Consider the following 26,741-nt stretch of genomic DNA (forward strand, 5'->3'; position numbering starts at 1 on the left):
TTCATCTGACATTCCAGCCACATATTGCAGGGAGTTCTACTCTGATGTCCTAGCCACATCTCACAAGACATTTCTTCCTTGACTCCTAGCAAAATCCGGTCCCTTGACGTAAGTATGATACTGCCTAGGAGAACTGCTGTTCCAAAAACTACTGCTCTGTATGGTCTGCTGCTAATGTTTTCATACCTCTGTAGAAGAAATTACATCTTTGGTTTCAGAGTAGCAGCCGTGTTAGTCTGTATTCGCAAAAAGAAAAGGAGTACTTGTGGCACCTTAGAGACTAACAAATTTATTTGAGCATAAGCTTTTGTGAGCTACAGCTCACTTCATCGGATGGTCATATTTTTTTTCAATTTTAATATTTGATATTTCTGAAATGTAAAATAAATAGAATTTTAATTGGCAGGGTACACATAGAAACTTTAATGCCAAAAAGCCTTTAACAGCTTCAACTCCCCTATTCACTTTTCCCTTTTCCCTGCAGAAATTTTCTGTCAATATTTTAATTTCAGCATGTGGAAATGTGGACTGAATAGGATGGAGAACTGAGGTCTAAACAGATGGTTGTTAGCTAGCTGATAAGTGCATACTGCAGCCAAATAACAGTGTAGAAAATATACAGGCAACTTGGGGGCAGTGCTATTTCATCTTCCTGTCTGTACTCGAGGAATTTTGACTCGACTTGGTGAATATTTTAGAATCTTCATAGAATGGTTTTGTTTCCAGAATAATAAATATATCAGGCTTAATTAATTATGCTTTATTTCAAAATCATGTAATTTTCAGAAACACCATAGGGGATAGATGCATATATACCTCCTCAAATTATTGTCAGTATTCCTTTTAATTTTCTGCAAGTGATGCTGTCAGTTTAGTTTACCTCCCAAACATAGCTGAGATTAGAAATTATGGTTTTATATGGATAGGATAGTTTTGAAATGTATATTAATCCAGGAAGATATACCCCTGTGCTAATGAAAACTGGAAAGTGAAAGTGACTAGAAGAAAAATGTGACTGCATGACCTTCCCTTGTCCAAGTAGAGTGTGATGTAACGGTAAAACCAGCTGCATTCATGGGGAAGAGTAAATTAGATCTTTAAAACAATTTTGGTTCTCATAATCTTCAGGAATTTAATTTGCAGAAATGAAAGCATCAGCATATGCCATCGATATGTTGCATTGTACTTCGTGGTCACAGGCTACCATTTCCTTCCATTATTAACATAATTAAACTTAGCACAATTTATTTTTGTTCTTTCTTGGCTAATTCTTCTTCGTCAGAACCACCCTGAGTTTGGACTTCTCTTTAGGCATTAAGTAGATCCTCTTGAACCAAGACCTACTCACTTCACAAACCTGAATGAGTTAACTGCTAAGCATCACAACACGGCTGTGAGTTGGGCAAGTGTCAATATACCCATTACAAAGAGGGGTGAATGGTGTACAGGCTAAGTGGTCTGCACAAAGCCACACTGACACAGTGTGGCAAAGGCAGTCCTAAAACTCAGGTGTCCTGACTCCCAGTTCAGTCCCAGACCTGTGACAGTCTTGTGTGTTAACCCACTCTAACACCAAGATATTTATTCAACCAGAATTCCTTACAAATGAAGGTTCATGAAGAGGGCAGTCAGCTGAGTCTGGGTATCAAAATGCTCTCCTCTCAACGGTACATTTCTCCAATGTCCTGCTAGGTATGCTTGTGTGGTGCTCCTTTGGTGCTCCTGTGACCTGAACTTCACAGTTTTGTCAACCCCAAATTTCCAAAACCATGACTCGGGGCCTCTAAAAATCACGAGACTAGCTTAAAATGATACTGATTGCTTTTAAGATCTACTAATGAGAAGCACTATGTAAGAGCTAGGTATTATTATTATTTTATTATATCGCTTAAAGTTATTCATTTTGGTGGGTCTTTCTGCAGACCAGACACATCTTAAACAGCAATATTGTGCTTTGAAACTAAAGACAAGGGCTAAGACAAATAGTAACGTTGTTTAAACCTGTTATTGCTCCACCTTTTGCTGGTGTGGCAGCAGGAACCAATTTCTTCCATGTTCACAGATCTCTCCTGCAAGTGCACTGATGCATTACTGCTCTTACTGGGCCTCATAGGAATTTGTCATTGATGCCAGTGGAAGCGGAATTATGTCCACTATCAATATCCACTATTGTTTTGTTGAGTCCCCTGCTACTATTTTGCAGCATTATTTAGTCAGCCAGGCCCCCGTAGTGGGAAGTGGCCTGGACCAACAGTTCTGACCTCATAAAACTGGATTGAAAATGCAGGCATGATTAACTCACCATAGATTTATGTGAAATTAGTTTGTGTTTCAACAGTGGGGTTATAAATGCCATGTGCCCTCATCTAGCCAGTGGGGCTTTACGTAATTTCAGAAAAGCCCTCACAATGGCTGCTTTAAAATGACAAAGGAGGGAAGGAAAAGCCTAACATGGCAGGTGCTGTATTAGTTGCATCCAAAACACTGTCACCTACAGCGAAGCATTGTGGTGAGGGAAAATGTTTATAAGGACCAAACCACAAGGTTGGGGGAGGAGTATGAGTCGGAGTCACAACATTCCAGTCTGTAGATCTCACTTGAGGAGAATTTGAAGGGTTTCATGGAAAAGAGAACCTTTTGCCGAATACTCCAACTACTCCAAAAAACAGCTTTGAGTTCAGAGATAGCTCTGAACAAAACTCCCGTATCTGAACTCATTGGGAATTCAGCTCCACTCTGAGTCCATAAGTTGCAGTCTGGGTCCATCTCTGCTTTTGAGGGATATGAAGTTCGTACTTTGAATTACATACTTTTTTCACACCTCTAATTTGTTTGCTTGGTGGTGGAAATACTCTTTAGTCACGAGACTTTGGTTTTCTCCTGGTATTCTAGCCCAGTGGCGATCTCACAGAAGAGCCTGTTCTCATGAGAGGTCCATTATTGATACTTTTTATTATACCAGTGCCTCAGGCGCCAACCATGACTAGGGTCCCAACAGTGCTAAATATTGTGCAAATAGGTAGTAAGAGACAGTCTTGCCCCGAAGAGTTGACAGTCTAAATAGATAAGACAGCCAAGAGTGGGAGACAGGGAGTAAAAATTTATAGATGGGGAAACTGAGGTGCAGATTAAGGGACTTGTCTAAGATCACAGTGGAGGCCAGATGTCCTGATCCCAGATGTCCTAACTCCCAGCCCAGTGCCATCACCACAAGACTATCCTTCCTCTTTAACTTGCAGGCAAGTTATTCAACCATAGGTCTACCTCGGTATGGATGGTAAGCTGAACTTGGGTCTGTTGCAGTTTGTCCCTCAATAAATGTTCTAGAATCAGTAATTCCGTAACCTTTAAGACACCTTTTCATATAGTTCAGTTAATAACTAGCTATTTGAACAATAAAATAATCCAGCCATGCCAGCAGAAACCTAAGCATGTTTGATAAAATATTTGCTGCTTAATATAGCATTTGGATTTGAGTACAGGCCTGGTGTTCTGGGTTAGGCTGCTCACTCTTTCCCAGGTGCCTATATGGTTTACATACCATGAGAGGATAGGTGTACTGTTTCTTTAAATCTGTAGCAGGAAGCCAGGCAGGTGAGGGGCTGGAGTTCTGCAGGGAAGTGGGGGGAGAGAGACCCAGTGGCTTTAGGGATAATACAGTTTTCTTTAGTTATATAAAGTTCCCTGTTCAGAGTTAGAAGAAAGCGACTTTGTAATTCTACGACAGGCTTCCTTGCTGCAGAACTGTTGTACCTTGGTATGTTGAGGTGATGGTTCAGCATAGTAGGTGACACCTCACCAGTGGTTTATACTGCTACTGTGAATCATATCCGGTCCGTAAACCTGCTAAGCATTTGAGTGTTGAGGCCATATTGGAGGGTCTGAGGGACATACTGGTGATGCATACAAGTGCGTGGTAGTGGGAGATCTGAGATGGAGAAGCAGGTGGATATCCAATCTAAATACAAAGTGCTGTTATGGTTTCATCATTGTTTCTTTAGCATGGCAGCTTTAATGGCTTCTGGTTTTTTTTTTCTACCAACAATTCCTATCCCAGGGTCCATGTCAACCATCAAGACTCGCAACTGAGGAAGGATCTATTTTTACCTTCCCATTTACACCATATACACTGCTCCAAGCTTATTCATGACAATAGAATAAATAAATAAATAAATACAATTTCTCTTTCACTCATGAGCACATGATAGATGGACAAGTTCTGACTGACAGTCCTGGAAACCAGTGTGACTTTTTTATTGTCTATCCCCTGAATTAGCTTTATTGCAATATATGGGCCCTCTGGTCTATGGGGAAAGTTACAGTGAGGTTTGTTCACAGCACGTTCAGCCATTGGAATAGTCAGGATTCCACAGAGATTTGCTACTTGTGTATAACGCTGCCATCTGAAACCCACTCCAACAAAACCTTAATACATGTATCTCACTTGGTGGTGAGAGATTAAACAGGACAGTGAATCTAAGCACATGGTGTATGTATATATATAGTGGGTGTACATTGCATGTGATGTGTAAATATGTATATAGGTATGCTATATGCAATATAAACGAGTGTCATCTGAAGTTGGAAGTGGCAATTTACAATGCTTTAAAACAATTTAGAACTTTAATTCTGTTAACCAGAAATGAAATCTCATTATTATTGACCTGCTTTTTCATAGCACCCTAAGATTTGCTAAATAGCTCAACAATCTTTTTGTAATTGTTGTGTATGCATGTCAGTGTACATATGCACAATCTGTTTTTATATAAAATCTATATAAACCAGAGATAGTAAAAGTACAAGTTTCCTGCACTATAAAATGTGTATGAATGTGTATATACTATGTATACATACAATTTATAAGGCCCTGATATTGCAGAACTTACCCACATGCTTCATTTTCAGAATGTAACTAGTCCCATTGACTTCAATGGGACTACTCACATAAGTAAAGTTAAGCATGTGCATAAGTGTTTGCAGGTCTAGGCCCAAATTGATTTTTATTTTCATGTATTGCTGTATTATATTGATATATCTGCATGTTTGTGTCTGTGCTTTGTGTGTATCTCCACACATGCAGACACAATAATTTCCCCTCTTCAGTGACTACATAGCCAACTTCTTTGATTTGTGGGTGGGGGTGGAAGAGGAGTGGTCAGTAAAATCCAGACTATTACTGAAAATAATCAGGAACAGTTGGCAACCCTGTTCCTGCATATTCGCCAAGTGCTTGGTGATTCAGCCCTTCTCCATTTTCAGGCCAATGCGGCCGTCACTCTGAATTATTTTCAATGAGCACTTCTATATCTCATGTCAGTTCCCAGTTCGAACCCATCACCGAGTGTCGAGGCTGCGACGTGCTGTACATCTCGATGAGCTTCCCCCCCCTTCCGCTGCTTTGCTATTAACCTTTCCTTTTACCAGAGTTACCCCTTTGTCCTGCTGCAGTTTGCAGTGGCTGATAGAAGCAGCTGCCTGTGGCCAAACGAGCATCACATTTACATTTCCTTTCTTGAACCAAAGAGTGAGCCACAGAATTGCAGTAAATGATTTTTCCCCTCTCTCTTGCTATCCATCCCCCTTTCCACCTGTCCCTCCTTTAATGCATTGCCTGGAAATCTATTTCTTATGTAATTTTACTAGATGGATCAACAGGGCTAAGAATGTAACCCTTTGTCATCCATGGAAATCTTTTTATCCCTTAAAAATTATTAGATTTGATGCAATTAGGATCATGAGGCATGTGTAGGGAGTTTAAGGGGGGAAAGCCTAGGACATTCTGCCTTGTCTGCTGCTGTCGACTGACACATTAACAGCCTGTTTATTAACTGCTTTACATCTGGGCTATGAGCAATGCATTCTTATGCATGTTAAGTCCAGCGAGAAGAGAATGCACATTATGGTGTGTGATATGAAACAAGAGGATCACTTTTCTTTGGGGTGCTCCCCCCACCCCTTTCTATATTGATATCTGTGGCAGGTTTTTAAACCTGAAACAAAACCGAAACTGCTAGGTGGCAAATACATTACATGTAAACTGAGACCTTTTTCAGATGTTTGTTGCAGTTATACCTACCCTGAAGGATGCCGTGCCGATTATAACAGCTCCATTCCCCTGGCCCTCCCCAAAAGCCTGTTGGTGTGCTGAGCTTATGTAAAGGCTGGTATCAGCTTGCATTAGAGGTGCGTGTGTTGGCTTCCTTCTTACCAACTTGAGAGGAATTTGCAATCTCTTTTATTAAATGTAGTTGTGTACTTCAGCTGCATGTAGCTAGAACATTTCCCTGCAGTTTCATGGCACAAGCTGTAATCTTTTATTTTCCTCCCTCCCCCTGTCTTTCCCCCTCCTCCCCCCAATAAAAGGGTTGCACGCTCTGTACGGCAAGGGGCACACAACACCTTCTGATCCCCATTCATGATGTCCCCTGTGGAACCTTGGTTGGTACAAATCAACATTGAAGTCAATGGAATTACAGGTTTCAGAGGAACAGCCGTGTTAGTCTGTATTCGCAAAAAGAAAAGGAGTACTTGTGGCACCTTAGAGACTAACCAATTTATTTGAGCATGAGCTGTAGCTCACGAAAGCTCATGCTCAAATAAATTGGTTAGTCTCTAAGGTGCCACAAGTACTCCTTTTCTTAATGGAATTACACTGTCTTAACATCCACTGCGGGGCTGGCTCTCTGTGAGCATCAGTGGGTCTTTATTCTCTGGGTGTCTAATCATAGAATATCAGGGTTGGAAGGGACCTCAGGAGGTATCTAGTCCAACCTCCTGCTCAATGCAGGGCCAATCCCCAATTTTTGCCCCAGATCCCTAAATGGCCCCCTCAAGGATTGAACTCACAACCCTGGGTTTAGCAGGCCAATGCTCAAACCACTGAGGTATCCCTCCCCCCTAAATCCCACTAAGGACATCATTATGTCAGAAAACAAACTAATATGTCTCTATTCAGTGAAAATAAACAGAATATGAACTGAACTAAGCAGGTGTACATCTTACAGCCTGTATGTGCCTTCTCTTCAGTTACTACTTCTGTAGGAAATATAGCATTTTCTGGTGCTCTCTTTTGCTACATATGTTCTAGTCGCTACTGCTGTCTGAGAGTTAGCTGGGATAGGAGGCCGGACTTCAGGACATCTGAATATTATTCCTTACTCATTGAGTATGCTTCCTATTCACACCTACCAAGATCACTCATAGATAGTGCTGGGATGTGAAGATCATGAATGTATATGTCCTTAATTAAGCATATTCCATGCATTTGTCCTTGAATAATTGATCCTTCCAGTTCTGATTATGAGATGGTGAAAAGTTGCTTAGCCTCCCTGTGCCTCAGTTTCCTTATCTGTTAAATGGGGATAATGGTAGTTAGCTACCTTCCGCAAAGCCGTTTGAGACACTCTGACAAAAGGCCTGGCACAAGCACAAGCTGGTACAGGTGCCATGTTTCATAACAAAATATTATAAAGTTGCAAATTAATAGATTTCCCACACGTCCTAGAAAGTAGTTGAGACTTATTTAGCCCCATTGGTCTAATTAAATAGTTTGTCCTTGAAGACTGTAATAAAAGCAGGACTTGTGCATGTTAATGTACCTGTAGGCATGACCTGGACGACAAACTGCAGGATTAGGGCCCCAATTCAAGCAAATATTCCTATTTGGGAAGGGCACTTAAGCGCAGGCTTTAGTAATGAAGCCACTTGTTGGGTCAGTTACTCTGGTGTGAGAGGAGAAATTCCACTGACCATAGTGAAGTAACTCCTGGTTTGCCCTGGGATAACTGTTAGGAGAATCAAGCTCTTTAACTTTTTCTTGTCCCTCTCCCCCCCTCCCCCCAGATATTTAATTTGAAAATGGCCCTATGTAGTTTAGTCTTGATCAAACGATTATTCCTATTTGAATTTGTAGGCTGCCGAGAACGCTTTGTTAGTAGTAACATAGCTCAAGGAACATCTCCTATTTATTTACATATTCTGCATTTAACTGCAGCCTGTTTCATGCCTTCAGCTCGTTTTCCTAAAATAACTTCAATAATAATAATAGCCGCATACGCCCCTCCTGGCTGCTGGGTAGATGCTGTCTAATGGACAGCTGCTGTGCACCGTTAACTTGTGAGTTGAGGCTGGCAGGGATTGAGGCCAAAACCAACCCTGATGCTGCTGAAATGTAAAGTTCAAGGGATAGGCGATTTCTCCTGTAAGATTCAGGGAAAGAAAGGGTTGCAGCCCCATCTTTACATGGATATTTCTGCGTGTGTGTGTGTGTGTGTTGCCACTTAAGATGGGTAGGGGGAATTGAAATTCTCCTTTCCAAATTGGAGTTTCTGGGCCCTTTAAAAGTCCCTGTTTGTCCTGGGTTTTCTACCCTGCCCATCACTTCTGGATGCTTGCGATGGACGTATCTCGTTGATTAAGGTACAGTTGTTCTGGTGGCAGAGGAGAGCATAGACAGCTGTTAGTCTCTAAGGTGCCACAAGTACTCCTTTTCTTTTTGCAAATACAGACTAACATGACAGCTGTGAATGGAACTAAACATCACTCTTCCCCTGCCACCCCCCTCCCCCCCACAGAGGAGAGAGAAAACTAGCAAGCTTGGCTCCTTTTCTCCATTAGCTTCTGTCTGTGTGGTACATTTTACTATGTCTGTAGCAGCACGTATTCCAAATATAAGAGCCCTAGGATTTTCCTTTAAATGGGGCCAGGCTTGTGCCATATTAGGTTAAGCCTATAACAGGATCAAGTCGCCCGGTTTTTTAACTGTGAACTGAAGAGATACTTTTCTGGGATTTCGAATGGTAAATCTCTCAAATTCCTTTGAACTGATAGATCAAAAAAAAAGACAAGTATGTGTTAGCACACTACTATCCAGGCAGCAAGCTTGCAACTTGACAGTAGCCCTGCTGTTTTGCCCAGCAAAGGCTTTGGATGGTATGGGATCAATAGCAGTATCTAGGAGCTGACATTTGTTGGCCTTGCTTTTGCCAGAGACACACACAGCTCCTTTTTATTAGGAGCTGTGCAGTAGCCCTTTCTGGGCAACTACGATCTGAGGCAACAAATGATAACTTCAGCGGTTAAAGTATATTTGCGTGTTACTGCTACTCACAGAGCGGACTTGGTACCTGGCCACAGCACCCATGGCTATGCCCTGTGCTCCAGATAAATAAGCTGAAGTCCTTCAGGGGCCTTGCACCTGGCTTTCGAAATGAAGAGTTCATGCGTCTTTCCCATTCCTCCTTCTGATGAAGTGGGTTCTGGCCCACGAAAGCTTATTCCCAAATAAATTTGTTAGTCTCTAAGATGCCACAAGGACTCCTCGTTGTTTTTGCTGATACATACGGACTAACACGGCTACCCCTCTGAAACCTCCTCCACCTCTGTGACCAACCTTCCCCCTGGAAAGGGTAAAGCCTCAACCTAAAGCCATCTTAGGTTCTAAATGTGTGAATCTTGAGCCTTCCCCACACCTTCCAATTGAAAGAGAATACAAATAATGTTAAATAATATAGCTTATAACCTCAGGGCTGTTTTCAAAGGTGTATAGACCAGTTGTCAACAGGCAGAGAGGTAGGGAAGGGAAGGGAAATTATAGGCTGCACAAAGGAGGAAAGTAAAAGTGAAAGCTCCATAAAAGAAAGTGGAACTATTATGGAGCAAAATGCCAACTCATTACAAAACAGCCAAATAAGAGAGAAATACAGCTTTCCCCGTAATAGCAGTTTACAAGGGAACATTGTATTGCAACATAACGGTGGTGCTATAATTTGCTCTAACAACTCCAATTATGCCTTTTATTGATTTGGCAACACATTTAATAGGAGTAGCCACACCTCTTGTGTTACAAATCATTAAAGGTGTTGAACAGTGTAATTTTAAAATTGTCCTTCTCCTACAGATGTCAGTGTGACAGCATAATTTCCCCTGATTTCTGCTATGTAAACAGTGTGTTACAGTAATTTCCCCCTTACAAAGCAGAAATGTTGTCAGCCTGGGTTTTTTTGTGCAGAAACATCCATTTAATATTTTCCCCCAGTCTGTTCTCCTAATTGCTCTTTTTTCTTTTTTTCCTTTTTCTTTTTATCTGTGGAAAATAAACGTGTTTTTTTGTTATCTTCTAGAGCAACCTTAATTGCTACTTAAATCTTCAATATGCACTTAACGTGGGAGGTAAAACCCTGTTGGTGTAATTCTGCTCCTCTTCACGAGAGTAGCATTTCGGGGTTGGTAAAAGCCGTGTACCTCCTGATAGCAATTTCTAATGGTGCTTTTTGTCCAGGAGTGATCCTGGTTCCAGTCCCCACTTCTTTGTAAAGCCCAGAAGCTTGGAGAAGAGAGAGAAGTTGCGTAGGTGCCAGGGTGAAATCGCATTCATGCAGGGGATTGGGCAGAGGCCTATTTCCTCCTCAGTAAAGATCTTTAGTAGCGCACAAGCCTTTTGCTAGTTTCTCTGCACAGCAATGAGCTTCACCGTGACGTGTTCTTTTCTGCAGCTGCAGCACAAGCTCCTCTTTAAGAAGAAGAGGGTAAAGATTGTACAGGAATGGGGTTTGACATCCAGCTCACCTGAAAGCTGATGATAGGCTCTTTTAAGATGAGCACGGGTGTGCTCCGAGGTTGGAATTAACCCTGCACAAGGCCTGTGTTGAGGGCCTAGCTAAGTGGCACATAGACCTTTGTGCTAACTTTCTGCACAGAAGGTGAATTTTGCCCGGAATGAAGAGGCCAGAGCTCTTGCAGCTCCAGGGAGCACTTCGGGATAGCACCGGCGTGTGACCTGCCTGTGTGAGGGACAAGACAAAGAACACGCACTCCCCGCCCAAGCTCATGTCAGTGGTGACGTGTGTAAACGAACTTGACAAGCTCTTTGAAAAACAAATAGAGGCCACCAACCAAGCTTTTGGCACACCAACATGCCACATCGCCCTGTTTGCCTGCTCTCCATCCCCCAGGTAGCAGCAGGAGCGGTGCCTGTCTGCATTTGTCTGGCTCTGGCAAACTGTCTCATTAACAGCTGTGTGTGTCTGTATGTGTGTTTGTGCAGGGAACCCCTCCAACATAGGTGACATTTTTCACGCTGGAGTGAGTAAACTGCAATATGTGTCAGGCAGCCAGGGCTTACCCCTGTCCTATCCCCATCTGCCTGCCCCAGAACAAAGCAGTGCAAACAGGCCCTGCTGGCCTGACACCAAACATGCAACCAAAGGAGGGCTGACAGCCAGGTTTGCTTAGAGGTTGTTTGCAACTTTTCACATGTGCATAAGACGTGAGGTGCTGGACTGATCTACGGGGAGCGGGGAAGCTTTCTCTCAGCCTTACTCCTCAGACAGTATAACGTAATAAACCACCCTTACAACAGGGGGAAATGATAGATTAAATAGCCCACATATGATCGTCTTCAGGGCATATTGACGCAGGAGTAATTCACATCAATGCAACTAATTTTTGTTTAGTGCAGGGTACACACACTGAGGGTTTACACTAGACACCTGGGAGTTTGCACCAGTGCGCACACAAGCCAGTGTAGATATACCTTTGGATTCTTCAACATTAAAGTCAACTGGCTGTGCGCTGATCGGTGGATGTGCAAAGCACTTTGCTTCCAAGGGCCTGAGAACATTTAAACATCTGGAAAACGCACAAGCCAGCTGGATTTCCCCAAGCACCAGTCATTGCCAAGTAATCTACAGGTGCCTGGATAAAAGCAACTTATGTGGCATTTGCCAGACAAAACATTATATGATTATCGTCCAAGCCCAGCTCCAATCACGCATGTGCACTTAGAATGGTCTCGGATGGCACTGAACATCAACAGAAGAGGTGGTTTGGCCTTGTGCCCCTGGTTTCAAGTGCAGGAGCTGAATCAATTCCAAAATCTCCTCTTCTGCCCTTTCTATCCTCCCTATTCAACACTTCCCTTTTACTTGAAATATTTCTGTATTTCTTTCCAACCGAATTGAAAAATAAGAGAATGGATTTGGCTGTATTACCGAAGCCCCCGTGCAACCTGCCTTCTGAGATGGAGAAAGGAGGGAGGCAAAAAGAATGAGGTGAGGAACTCCACTGCAATGAAGTTCAACCGATTGTGCCCAAAGAGCATTGATTGTTCCAAGCACGGCTGCAGCAGACAGAGCCCAGTGATCTCCTGGGTGGTAGGATGCACAAGATGCTAGCCCTTGAGGTACGAAGGAGGGTTGTTGGCCTTCAATGATTAGCCTCTTACGAATGCACTGAAGTTACACTGTGAACTAAAGGGTGCATTTCTCAATGAATTCATCACTGCACTGACTAAGGAAGACCTAGCTCTACAGCCATATTGGGGGCAGTCACATAAACTGCTATTTAAATATATATGTACGTGTAGTTCATACAATGCTTGTTTCCACCACCAGTATGTTTCCTGGTCCCTATCTAGAACGGTGTAACTCAGGCTAACCCCCCTCTACTAGCTAGACCATATGTAGAGGTTTGAACCTTCTTCTGCTTCTGACATAATGGAGCTGCTGCTTCATGGGTCATGCTTTTACATCCAGAGATCCTGGGGTCAGTCCTCACAGGCGAGCTGACCAAGGGTGTCATTATGGCTGGAACCTCCAGCAGCTCAAAATGTGTTAGGGAATTCAGGCTTTGAGAACCACGAAGCAATTAAGCTTCATAACACTCCTGTGGACCTGTTCTTACTGAGGGGGCAAAATGAGGGACAGAGCTTGAGAAATCTGTCCAGCAAGACTATGGCAAAGCCAAAAATCATCCCCTGTAGTAGCCTTCTGCCTTTTAGGATATTGAAGCTGAGCTAATGTAGTGGATATGTACAGACTTCTTTCAGCTTGGGCTTTAACCCTTTCCGTAAATGGCATCTAAACCCCCGCAGCCGGCCCAGCAGTGCTATCGATGCGGTTGTCTCGTTGAAGGCTGGTTGCTGGAGGAAAGCTGGCACAAGAAAGGGAGAATTTGCTCTGTGTGGCTGGCTGAGAAGCCCCATCCATAGTACAAGTGAGCACAGAACATTCTACACTGGGACTCCTAGGGCTTAGATGGGGTTTTAAAGGGGTCATTAAGCTTTTCTGGGAAAGAAATTTGTTTGGCTACACCTAATTATTGACATGCATTTTTCAGTAGCATTATCCCTCTGAATGGCTACTGAACACCCTCTGCAAAGGGAGAGGAGAAAGTCACCTCCCCTGGAGGATTTTACAGAGAGAGGAGGGAAGGGAGAGTGAGAGCAGCTCCTGTTGGTATTCTGGTGTGATGGATCTGAACTGATCTTCCCAATCAACTCCGACTTAATACAAAAGCCTGCTCAAATATACAAATCATAAGCAAAGATTTCGGTGGGGTTTAGGCAGCTTGGAATGCCCCTGTCCTCTCTGGATGGAAATTGTGAATTATTTTTATCTGGCTGGTTTATGCATCCGTCCATGATTAAAGTAATTGGAAGTGCCAGGCACCCCGTCGATAGCCAGGTTTGCTTCGTATGTGCCAGTCGTACACAAGCTGAAAATGAATCCGAGCATCCAGGCGACTGTCGTGGTGGAAGCGGGGAGGTGGACGAGCAACCTGTTTCCAGTCTGCGTTTTCGTTTATGCCATCTTTTCCCTGACCGTTCATGTGGGGGCATATCCGAGCGTATTGTCAATGATTTTCTGGGCCTTTTAAACTGCCCTGAAAGAGTGGCAGCAGTCCCTAGAATGTCTGTCTGCAGCCGGCTGGGTTGTTGAGGGGGGAAATGTAGTGTCGGGAGAGCTGAAGGGGCTATTTAATGGAGGCTGTTTAAAAAAGAGAGAATTTGGGAGAAACAAAAATCCTTATTAATATATGTTCCAAGTAGAGCTGCTTTTCGGCTTTCCCTGGTAGAGAGGGGAAGACTCCATGAAGTCCACTTGGGACCTAGCCATTCCTAATTTAGCTAGGAAGTGCTAGGTACCATGGTACTGGGGGCTAAAACTCCAAGAGAGAAGTTACCAGATATTCCTGCAATGGATTTGGGGAAAATCTGAGAGAAAAATATTGCCATTGCAAACTGATGTGAGCGGAGTGACAGCAGGAATGGATTTGACCCCATCCAAATCCCCAAGGAAGCTGAGAAGGAAAAATCAGGGCTGCCTTTTATAAGTGCTGGTGACTGAGTCTTGGCACAGAAGGGGGAGAGGCACTTGCTACCCTTGATGTTTGCCTGACACCTGTCTCCTCCCATTTTGCATAGCACAGCTGTGGCTGAAGATCTCATAGACTGGTACGCAAGAGCTGATAGGCAAAGATAAGATGCAGGCTTTCAGTGGTGGTTTTGTTTTGCAAGTACAGTACACGAGCCCTGGCCATTGAGTCCTGTATGTTTTACCATAATGCCTCTTTGCTGTAGCTCTGAATTAATCCTTGTTTCTATAGCACTTTTTCTAGTAAGACAGCTTTGTCCACGTCTAGGACCCCAGGGAGTTTCCTCCAAATTTACTAACTCAATAAAAGCAGTCACCATTTTGTTTCACCAGAGAAGTTCTATGGATAGGTTTTTGACTCGTTTTTCTTGCATCTTCCATAATTCCTTTAGTGATGTTGTTTCTGGTCTCTGCTTTGGATGAGTGGGCAAGCACCTGTAATGCAAAACCCCGCGCGTGGGCATTTAAAATTCAGTCGGTCAGTTACTGCATGAAACTGGCTTACTGCGAATACTCCTGCTGGTAAAACTCCATCCCAACAGCACTTGTGGAGATTGCACAAAGGGGATTTGATTTAAAAATTGGAGCAAATAGTCACTAAAACCTTTTTTGCAGCAGTCGTCCAGCTCTTCTATAAGTTGAAGTGCCTTTGTGCTGCTGTAGCCGTTCGACTCCCATTCTGTTTCATACATATTACATCAAGCACGTGCATCTGTAATGCATATGATGATGAGGTGACACTCGGAGTGAGGCTGGAGTGACTGCAGGCTGCTCAGCGGAGATGTACCCAAGCTCTTGCAAATCTACACACTCAAGCCATGTGATACATTAACACTTCCAGTCATAAACTGGAAGCTTTCACCCTAGACTGATGGCTCTCAAGTGAAAACCTCACTCGGTATCTCATGCACTTAAAGGAGAAGGAAGGAACTTTTGGCAGACTGTATATACTAGCAGAACTTGCATGCCGCAAAGGAGCAGAGAACCAGGTTGTCAATTTTTAATTAATAAACCCTTTTAGACTTAATTTCCACAGTGCACTGGGAGCTTTGCCGTCGACTTCAGTGAGTACAGTATGAAGGCCAAACTGTTCATGGCACTCAACAGCCACAGGTCCCTGCCCCATGTAGCTTATAATTATACATCCTGACTGGAGGGTATGGGATGAAAACCTAGTGGGTGCCAGCTTGCAGAAAGCTGTGGAGTTCAGAATCATGGTGCTTTTACATCGAGGTCTGTCTAGGTTTTTATAAGGTCACCAATCACCATGGCTTCTGAGACCCCTTTGCTTCCTTTGGCTCCCTGGAGAGACATTCAAGTTTTGGGGGGCTAAACCCTTGGGGTGGAGGTGGGGAAATGACAAACTCTAACCCTCTGCTCTCTTTGAGGATGGTCTGGTGGGAACTCCCAGAAGAACTCTGTGGAATTTCCCATTTCTATATGGATTTTTCCTCTTGTGGTGAGGGGGAGTCATTTGGGCCTTATGCACCCAGGGAGAATAATACTGTAGGAATCCGTGGGTGAAGTTCTGTGGCCTATGCAGTACAGGAGATCTGACTTGATGAGCACAATGGCCCCTTCTGGCCTTAAAAATACAGTATAGGAGAATGTGACCAACCAAGAACCTTTTGGGTGCGAATGAGAGAGATGTGCAATGTAAAGGCTAAAAAGGGACAATATGTTTCATGGATGTTTGACTGCCACTTTTCAACTGGCTCTACTGCCAAACCTTCCCAATTAGTGCTTTTCCTTTAAAGAAATGTCTGTAGCTGCCCCAGGGCTGTTATGGAATCGTGAATGGGTGAGGTGAGGGGGGTCATGTGACATGAGAGTGGGTGGAGCTACAAGACAGGATCTCTACAAAGGTGTGGTCCAACATGAGCAAACTTTCAGGAACCCTGAGTTTAGTGGGAAGTCTTCTGTTTCATTCGTGCCCCAGCACTAACTAGCTGTAATGTCAATAGACGGACTGGGTAGGTTGGCGAGTGTGATTTCAGGGCTGTGATTGCGAGTCGAATGATATTTAAGGTGATAAGTGTAGTGTGGGATGATACCCATTTGTAGTCATTTGGTTCCATTTGGATTGGAGATCAGCAGCTCTACAGTGAATGTGTAAATTATAATGGCACTAAAACTCAGCTCCCCAAATTTATTTGCACTCGTCCGCTGGCAGTTTCATTTACAGCGAAGAAACTTTCACCGTGGATCAGATCTTTTTAATATTTCCTCATAACTTCTCAGTGACAATCAGCTTTTCCATTAGGAGAGATCAGGCAGATAAGTAATACTGAGAGATCTGCATGAATACCAAGTCATTCATTAGGAGCCATGCCACTGCGATGAATGCTGAATGAATTGACAGTGAGGGGACACTGGAAATTAAAGGTTATTCTAAGTTCATTAATTTCTATAGTCCCTTCTATAACAAAGCCTTTCGTGAGATCAGCATTTGACCCTTAAACTGGCTCTCCTTGTCCCCTAATTTAAAGCATATTAACATTGTTTAACTATTTCCCCTCCTTTAAAAAAACAAAAGGGTGTGAATGTAGTACTCATGACCCTGGATAGCTGGAGAGTCCTAGCTGACAACAGGAATGGATTTGACCCCATCCAAATCCCCAAGGAAGCTGCATGATTGTGAACAGGTGCCAGGCTGGCTTTCCTTCATGCATCTCTGCCAAGGTACTCCTGTCGTGATTTGCAATACCTCTTGCTGTTCTAATCCCAGGTTCCTTTCTCGCAGAGACTGATTAGAGTGAAAAGCTGGGGGGAGAAGGGGTGTGTTTTGTTCCTAGGTTATGGACAAGAAGCCTTTAAGTATCAGAGCAAGACCTGAACATTCATTTCACTCGTGTCTCAGAATGTCTAAGTAAGTCTGTGATCATTCATTAAATCATTATACCAAGTGGCCCTTGTGTTGCTATCAAAGTGACCAGCTGGGAGCCATTGCTGCTGGTTGCAAATTAGAGCAACCCTGAGGTTGCTCTAACTTGTGCTGGATTGCCACAGGATCAAGAGGAGAGTGTAAGCATTGCACACAGCCCCACTTGCTTCCCATGCCAATTTGGGGTCTAGGCTGAGGACAGCTTGGCTGGGGCTGTGGATCAGGCTCCCGAAGTACAATGTAGAACTTGAGTTTTTCATTTAAATCAGGGATTCATATTATAGAAATAATACTCAACTTCATTCTTAACTATGGGATCATGACCAGTTACACATAATATCATAACTCCCTCAGCTGAGAGTTAGTACTAATTTTATTTCTCTGTGCCTTGGTTTACCTACCTACAAAATCGGAACAATCTCCTCCTGATGGGTGGTATGAATTTGTGGGGGCAGAACTCACCCCTTGTTAAATTGTCCTGGGGGAAATGTGATACTAAATTCACATAAAAGGTGAGTGCCTCTTCCTTACCTATAAAGTTAGTAAAAGTAGGTCCTGTTTCCAGTGTTTTATTTTTGGTTCTAGCCACCACTGTGCAAATGTATACCCCAGTGTATGGTATACACTTAATCCAGTTTAGATTTGGTCTCAAGAGTTTAGGCTGTGATTGAGGAAAACATTTAAACACATCTTAAGTCTATCCCTATTCAGGAGGGCACTGTGTGTGCTTAAGTCCACTTACTTCACTGAGAAACAAACATGTGCTTAAATTTAAGCACATTCTTCAGTGCAGTCCTGAAAAGGGATGGATTCCTGAGTTGGGACCCTATCCTTCAGCACTGCTGATCTGGAAAACATCTCCCGTACAATGTGGCATTTAAAGTCTGGGTGACCCTAAAGGGGACAACCCCTCAGCAAAACCAAAACACCACGCTCTCTACCGTTTATCAAATAAATGCGGTCTGGGGTAAAAGAATGACGGAAGGAGATCTATAAGAACTCAAGGACCTCAGTGGTGTTTGTAAAATACCTAATGCTTTTTCATTTTGCATGCTGGACCAGACTTCAACACTCAATCGAAATCCATTGTGGTCAAAAGATACATGAATAAAACCTTTAAATATTGCATAGTATATGGGCAAGATTTTCAGGGAAGCAGAAAGCCTACAGCTTCCATTGGAGTTGTGGGTGCTCAGGTCTAAAAATTGAATCCTCTATTCATGTGTATAAACTTGGACACAGTTATTATGATCTATGTTTTAGGCATATGAAAGCCAGGGCTTCTCCCACTAAATCCTGCCTTTTCCTTCTCCTATATTTGACTTTCCAGTGAGCATAATAATATTTATTAGCATTGATACAACACGTAACATCCTCTCAAACCATAGTGAGGCCTTGCAGTTCCTGTGAGATGGGCAGGGCCTGTATTTTATTTCCATTTTGCAGATGGGGAAACTGAGGCACAGAGTGGCTAGCGCCCATATTTTCCAAAGCATCCACTTGGTTTAGGTAGCCTAATTTTGGGGGGCCAAACTGAGACAGTGAGGACCCGAATTGAGTCAGTTGAAGTTGTGGGTTGGCATTTCTGCAAATCAGACCCTGCTGTCTCAAGCTGGGAATCCCAAATTCTAAATCTAATTGACTTTGCTGAAGAGCCACAGTAGGAGTTGGTGGCACAGCCAGGGTTAGAACTCAGGAGTTCCTGGCTCTAGTCCAGTGATCAGTCCAGGAGATGTTCATTATGATGAATTACTGGATAGCACTGGAAAGTGATCTCGCAGCAGCTTCAGTGTTTTATAAACGTTTACCATTACATTGCCAGATCCCACTGCTGAGTGGGAAAAGAGAATTTTTGTTAGCCCCAACACCTGCAGTAATAGCAGAGGAAATTGTAAAACACAACAGGCAATGTGAGTAATACAGTCTTGCTTAGACAGTGCCTTCTTTCCTAGCTGGTCCATGATGTATGACTAGCCCTCTCTTCCCGGTTATGGGCCTCTTGGGTTGTCTGCGGGGCGAAGAGCAAGAACCAGCAATGTTATGCTTTTTGTTGCAGAGCCTGAATCCATGTCCCTACAGGGCGGGGGAGAAAAAGGAAACGTCACTTTTTTTTTTTCTCTGCATGGATTAATCTGTTTAGCTGTTTAACCTGTGTGCCAGAAGAACTCTCAGAGAGTGACAATGGGAAGGTTGCGGAGACTGCGGGGTGGGTTTCAGAGCGTGTGTGTTTGTTTGCAGGGGGGAAGAGTGAATGATAAAATATCCTTGTGCATTTTTGCGCTGGAAAGTTAGGCTGGTGGCGGAAGGGGAGAGGTTAAACTGAGGCAGAAAAGTTTGTGTCAGCCTTTTTCGATTTCTCCCTGCCATAATCACCCCCTCCTTTTTCCTCCCTCCCCCCATTTTGGAGGAAGGAGGTTTGCTGTCTTTGTATTTTAACTGTAGCAAAAAGATTAAATTGTTTACGAGCTCAGAGCCCTGGCTGCCTGGATGAGCGGCGAGAGACAAAGATAGACATTCTAATTCTCCGGTGTACTTTGTGCTTCCGTCCCCCTCTGCTGCCACTAATTCTTTTATCTGGCCCCAACACTCCAGGCATTATGTGCATTCATAAAAAAAAACAACCCTAACTGAAGCAGGCAAAATTACTGTTCTCTGCGCTGTACCTCCGATAACAATCTCTTGAATACTGATTACTTTTTTTTCCCCCCAACACAAAGCGACCAACACAAGTTGGTCTTTAACCCTTTATCTTTAGCAAGCAGAAAGACACGAGGAACATCTTACTCAGTTGGAAAAAAAAAATAGCATACAGAAGAATTACTGTTATCTCCTAGCCAGAAGAGGAACAGCAGAGATAAGAAAAGCCTGAAGAATTAAAAGGAACGTTGCATTTGGGCTGTAAATTCATGCTGAAGTCGGTTCTATTTGTCTGTCACTGGGGTTCATAATTTTTCTAGGTTGTTTTGATAGACTTATTGTGAAGACTGCATAGAAAACTCATCAGCATTTGTTGCCTCTGAGCATTATTGTCAGTGGTAACCGCATGGTTATAGACTGGAGGAAGATAATGGTTGAAGTATAAAGGAGATAAAGGCAAAACCTCTTCTCATTAAGGGCTATCTCCACCTCTGCAGACTCCACAGTATTGAGTGACTGGCGCTGGTGCATTGGGCATAAATTATAGCAAAAAAACTAAAGGCAGCATCATTATTTTGAAAAAGTTATAATGACATGCCACAAGCGTAAGACCTATTTACTCCAAAGACTGACAATAAATATAACGAGAGCTTTACTGTGGAGTGTCCAGCACTGGCTCTCTATTGATTGTATTGCCTGCACACATCTGTCTGCAGGTAGAATATAGCTCAGAACTTCAGGCACTTTGTAGAAGGGGAAGATCTGAAAGTTTTATTGCTTTAAAACACCTGATTATCTCCCACTGAATAACACCCCCCAGGGAGTGCTGGAGAGAACCCCATCCTTTCTACAAATCTTTAGGGGGGAAATGCCTGGTTTTGTTTCCATTGGAACTTCTGTTTGGAAAGCATCTGCGAATATTAGACTAGAGTTATGAGTGGGGAAAAAAATAAAACTAGCTCTGAAGCGTGGCGGTTGTGGCCTGGGACATTTCAACTATTTGCACATCAGTCGCAAATCAGAGGCCAAAGCAGTTTGCAAACTGGTCCTCCCAGTTTGGGGGGTTTTAAACCTGAACCAATTATATTTAAGAAGGACATAGTAGTTCTTTAAAGTTGTGCTCAGAGCGTCCGTGAGGCAAGAGAGTTGTGGTGCTCTCTAGCTGGAGCTGGGATTCCATTGCAGAGAGGTATTCCCTTCCGTCAGGGTAACTGGGCTGCCACTTCTTTTCATTTTCCTTCCCATTCAAGCTAGCTCTGCAGTAGAAGGAGCACGATACTTAGTGTTTTTAACTTTTTAAGTCAAGCCTGTAATACTGTATTGCACACCGATCGCACCTCCATAGTACTTGGTAAATATCAATGAATTTCCAATACCCCTGTGAAGTAGATAGGTATAATTTTTATAACTGGAGAAACTGAGGCACAGAAATTGTGTGACCTTGGACAAGTGTCAGAGTTGGTGGCAGAGCCAGGAATAGCATCCAACAGTCCTAACTCCCAGCGCTTTGCTTTAATAAGCAAATCGTGTTCCTTTTAGTGCTTGTAAAAGGTGCCAGATTTGCAGTCCTGTTGACTCAGAATCCTCTGTCCATAGGGCACAGGCAGTGCAAGGTTCCACACTTTGCTCCGCCATGGTGCCGCAAGCGTGATTTAATGGACAGTCTCTAGAGGTCAGAAGCCAGTTCAGTCTCCATGACCCATTCATGATAGATGCCCCACAAGGACACCCGCTGTGGTTTGTGGCAGGTTGGTTTTTTTTAATAAGGATACTAGTTCATGCGGTACTGGCTGGAGACCCCTTGATCCTGTTTGCTGTGGACAATTGAAATAGATCTTCTCTTCTTCAGGTGTGGTATCTGGTAGCCATTGAGTAGGCTCCCATGATAAAGTGCCTTTGGCAATTGCTTCCAGATTAGTTTTTGTCAAGGCAGTCACTATGCTGATACATTAGTTGTGATTTGTCTCAACACCCTGAAGTTAACTTTCTCTTGGTGTGTTTGGCAAATGACCATAAAGGCAACAAGACAACCTTGGCATCCCCTCCTGGACCTCTTCTTGTCAATTCAAAGTTAACAAAAAGGAATTACTGATCTTTTCTTCCTACACTCTGTCACTGCTGACAATGCTACAGTCTCTCTGGCCCACACCCATCTTTGACTCCTCCTTGTTCCTTATCCTGTCTGCACTAGAGACTTTTTAAAATAGGCAACACAAAAAGACTAGGGAACAAACCCGCATGGGAAGGAACTGGAATGGATGACCTTGCGAGACCTTCTCCACCTCAAAGACCAGGCTGCTGCCTAGTTACTCTATGACTTTAGAGTTTGAATCAATGTGCTAGAGGAAAAACTGCCTTGATTACCCCTTAGAATAAGAATCTGATCTATATTATGAGAAACAGGGGTAAGTAGAAGGATTTGAATTCTACGGTGAATCCTTCACTAATGAGCATCTCTAAGAGGAAAACTCCTGACTTAAACAACTGCTTTTAAAGTAATCACATGTGGCTCTGTGCACAATTTTCATTCCACTTTTAGTCAAATACTTGACTCAATATGGTATTTGCTGGTGGCCCCGTAAAACAGATTCATAAGCCTCCTTCCTCCCTTCAAGGTAGGATGGATAATTTTGTACTTAAGACACTAGACTGGGACTCAGGACCCAGTGGCTTCAGTTCCTGACCCTGACCCTGAGTCCCTGTGTAACCTTGTCACTTAACCTTAAACTGTAATCTGGGGATAATAATTGTTCCCTGGCTCACAAGGACCAGTTTCCTGTTGTGAGGACACTTGTGAGGCACTCCGAGACTACAGTGATGAGGGCTAATATGAGAATGCAGACAGGCTTCATTGTGTTAACAATAAAGCAGGTAACTATCACTGGAATTACTCAGTAAAATTCAAAACTGGACAATTTAATAGAATGGTCATGAATTCATGGATTTATTAAAATAGAGATCTCTCCATTATCTCTCAGTGTTCCAAACCGCTCTCATTTCCGACCACGTCTACCATGCTATCAGAAATCCAGCTGACACCCACCCAAAACAAAGATCTTTGAGACCTAGGGTGGAGTGTATAGAGCCAGGCCCAGGTTTTAGGGATAACTTGGATCTTTTGGTGCTTTTGAGGAAAGAAGAGAACATTTTACACTTATGGATACGCTTTTTATGGGTTGAATGGAAGGAAAGTTGTAGCCTCCCTGTTTTACCGTATGTGGTGTTGTGTAGTTCAACTGCTCTCAAACTGGTGGCTAGCAGTGTGTGGAAGCATCTATAATTCTAGCAGAGAATTACTGGGGAAATGTGAATGTTGGCTTGATTTCTTAGGCTTCCTTGGGAAATTGGGTCTGGGCTACAGAGAGCTAAGTAGGAGGCAAGGCTGCTGCAAAGGATTTGGAGGTCGCTCCATCATTGCCATCCTCTTGCTGATAATGTGAGTCTTACTGCAACTGAAGATGAGCTGAAGTGCTGGTTCAGATCTGGTTTAAATTCAGATTTTAGGGTTCAGACTCACTGCTGAATCTGAACTAGGAATCAGGTTCCAGTTCAACAGCACAGAACTGTTCTTGCCAAATTTTAGCCTAAAATAGTGGTAATGAGAAAAGAACATGAGAATTACCACTGTTTGGGATTGAAATCTTCCACATGGGTTTTCTCATGAGATTTCTACCACATCCAAGCTCTGAAAGGAAATCAGACCCCCTTTGGGATGTGGAGGCAATCTGGAACAAAAAATGGAAGGAAGGACTTGGGTTTGGGAATCAAATCCAAGTTGTGCGTGCGTGTCTGTGTCTCGGATTGAAGGAATTCAGATTTGAGTCTCTGGTTTTACCCATCTCTTAGTATGAGAGCTGCTTTATAGACTGAAGACAAAGAGCAATGAGGGTCCATCATGACTCTTCATATACACCATTGCCCTAATAAATTCTATTCCGCTCTTTCTTTCCAACTCCAGCTGCCACCAAATGGAATGGAGGTGACGCAATGGATACTGTATCAGTATAGACTCTATCAAGAGTAGAACTGCGGAAACAATATGAAATTTGTACATATTGTCCAGTTCATATTTGTATTCAATAGCACTTCACAGTTTCATCCAAGCCCTTTACACTGTGATCAGAAGGGGATTTTTATGGATTTACATCACTGGAGCAGAGAGTAGAATTCGGCCGACTAATCCTCACAACATCCATGTGACTAATATTAATCGTACTGAGGGCCTGTCTGAAATATTTACGATGAACTGTGTAAAAACTTCACTTTAAGGTTTTGATATTTTCCTTGTGAAATCAGGAACTGCACAAGTGAAGGGGCCAGATCCTCAACTTATGTAAATTGGCATTGCTGCGGATGAGGGTCTGGTCTAAGACCTCCAAAATGACCTTAGCTGGTCTATGTTACCCATGGAAGTACCTGGCTCAAGTCAGGAGTCTCATGTTCACAATCCATTCTTCCTGCTCTTGCGCCCCCACTATTCCTCCCAACAGGAGCGTTTGCACCAGAAACCTGATTCAGTGAGTTGCATTAAAGTCACATGAACAATACTATGGTGACCTATACGTCCAATGACCACTGATCACAGTAGTGATTAAATACTCTCAACAAACTGCCCACGAACATTCTACATGTGAAAAATACATTCAAGATGGCTGCTCGCAGACACTTTATGAGCTGAAAGAGAGGCTTGCTTTGGTTAGTTTGCTATGAATTGCTTACTCAGCCCTTAATATATAGTAGGCTCCATTTTGCCCTCAAAGATTTAAACATGGCTCCCACCAACTTCCAGGGGAGTTGCGTGATGAATCAAGGGACAGCATTGGCCCGCCTGTATGCTACTCGGAGACTTATAGTTGCTGGGCATGATTCTCACTAATGAAGGGAATAGGAGCCGGGCTGCTATAAGAAATTTGGTTGATGGACGGTATGCATCCGATGAAGTGAGCTGTAGCTCACGAAAGCTCATGCTCAAATAAATTGGTTAGTCTCTAAGGTGCCACAAGTACTCCTTTTCTTTTTGCGAATACAGACTAACACGGCTGTTACTCTGAAACCCGCTGTAATTAAGGTGAGAATTTGGATGCTTGGATGGGAGGCTTAAAACTAATACATCAAACTCAATGGGAAATTCAAGAATTTACTGGCCACACCCCTCCTAGAATGATTGGGCTGTAGAGGCAAGATTGCTTCGCAGACACAGTGGTTCTCGTGTGTCCTGGATGGACTTTCTGAATTGGTGATAACACCAACCAGAAATGACTGGTCTTTATGGCCAGAGCGCTGTCACTCTGAACACAGGTACTGACCTCAGTAGAACTATTTACATTTTCTAGTCTGAAATACCAACAATGATATCTACCGTATGGCTCCCAGATTATAATATCCGCTCCTTACCAGCGCCTGTACAAGCCTTCCATTTAGGCTCACAATAAATACGAACACAGTTGCAGTAATATTTCATTTTTTGATGGCATAGCGGTGGTTTTTGATTATATAAATCAGGCTTTAAAAAAGGAGTACAGCATTGTGACTGACTAAATAAAGAAATGCAAATGTAAAAGTCCTTACAAATAATAATAATAATAATAATAAAGCAGCTTTAGAATGGACATTCAGGATCAACTGGAAAACACTGCACTCTTGGTGTGAATAGGAGAAATCAGTTGGGCGCAGCATGCAGGCGGGTTCCTGATAAACTAATGCTCCTTCACACAATTTACAATCCAACTGAATTCATTTGCATGACAAAATTGGCTCGGGTATTCATGTGTTGCAGCAAGACAAGTGTAACATTACAAAGAACAAGTAACCATGGGGAAGGTTAATGCAGACAATAAGGAAATACAATGACATGAATTGGGTTCGTCTTTTGCCAACCTCTTATCTGAAAGAGAAAAATAACAGCCCCCTTTCTCCTTGTTCGTGAATAAAAGAGTTGTTTCATGGAGAGGAAAGTGAGGGAAGAGGAGAAATGTGCAAAGTTGACAAATAAAGATCTATAATTCCATCATTTTACAGCAGGTGGGGGTTGTAGGGAGAGGTTTAATTATGAAGGAAGAACATGGGTTGGTGATGTGAAGCGTGTTTAGCTAATCCAGCCCTGAAGACATGTGGTTGGTAACTGAACCATCAGTTAAGTGTTTTGAGTAGCCAACGCCATTGTGTCAAATTCTGCTCTGTTACACTGGCAGAAGTCCATGGGGGGTTTGCAGAAACCACGTGGGCTGCACCAGCGTAACCGGGAGAAGAATTTGGCCCATCAGAAGACCTCAGCCCCCAGAATCAGAGGCAGGTTTTCAGAATAGCACAGCAGCACATCGGATGCTAGCTTCTTTGGAAAATCTGGTTACAAAAGTTGCTCATGGGTGCTAAGCACTTTTGAAAACCTGGCTCGCATTTAGGTGCCAGAGTGTTAGCTGAGCTCTTCTGAAAATCTAGCCCTGGTTGTGGGGGCTGAATATTTCAAAATCTGGATTACTATGCAGCTTTCAGGAATGTTTGGTGTTTTTGGCCTTGCACATAGGTTTGCGTTGGCAGATGGACCAAAGGAGTCTGGCTAAATCTCACTGTTGAAGGGGTTAGGAGAGGTCCCACTTTTTTTTGAGGCTGTGAGCCCTTGTCCTGGATATAAAGTGATATGTGGTAATAAAAACCTAACCGTGCAGTTCAGTGACCTGTGTGACTGGAAAATCATGCAAAAGGAAATGCAAAAGTCATTGCTGGACTTGAACTCAGAGCACCACAGGATCTGAGACCAAGAACTCTTCCAGGCAAGCTCCAGCTTCCTATTCTCCACTAATCTGGTGAAAAGGATGTTTGTCACTGAATAGAATGTTACTTATCGTAGCAGGGAACGGGACTAATACCATGCTGAGGCAAAGGTGTAAGAGAAATCGAGACTACAGGGGGATGCTATCTCTTCCTCTGAGATCACATTGAACTGCAGGACAGGAGAACAAGAGTTTTCGAGCCACTTTCGCCCAGCTCCACCCCCTCCCACAATGCACACTCATATAGTTGGGCTTTTGCCTTTGCTCAGCTTTTGGAGTCAACCTCTACCCATTAAA

General features: G+C 43.2%; 1 long non-coding RNA gene across 1 annotated transcript in view; it reads left to right on the forward strand.

Annotated features, from left to right (window-relative positions):
- Positions 1 to 26,741, forward strand: part of LOC140899873 (uncharacterized) — a 186,668-nt gene that overhangs the window by 110,344 nt on the left and 49,583 nt on the right. The window contains exon 6 of the long non-coding RNA XR_012155489.1: positions 18 to 108. This is a non-coding gene — a long non-coding RNA (uncharacterized lncRNA). The remainder of the gene's footprint in view (positions 1 to 17; positions 109 to 26,741) is intronic.

Source organism: Lepidochelys kempii, chromosome 17 (assembly GCF_965140265.1).
Source record: "Lepidochelys kempii isolate rLepKem1 chromosome 17, rLepKem1.hap2, whole genome shotgun sequence".
NCBI classification, from domain to species: domain Eukaryota; kingdom Metazoa; phylum Chordata; order Testudines; family Cheloniidae; genus Lepidochelys; species Lepidochelys kempii.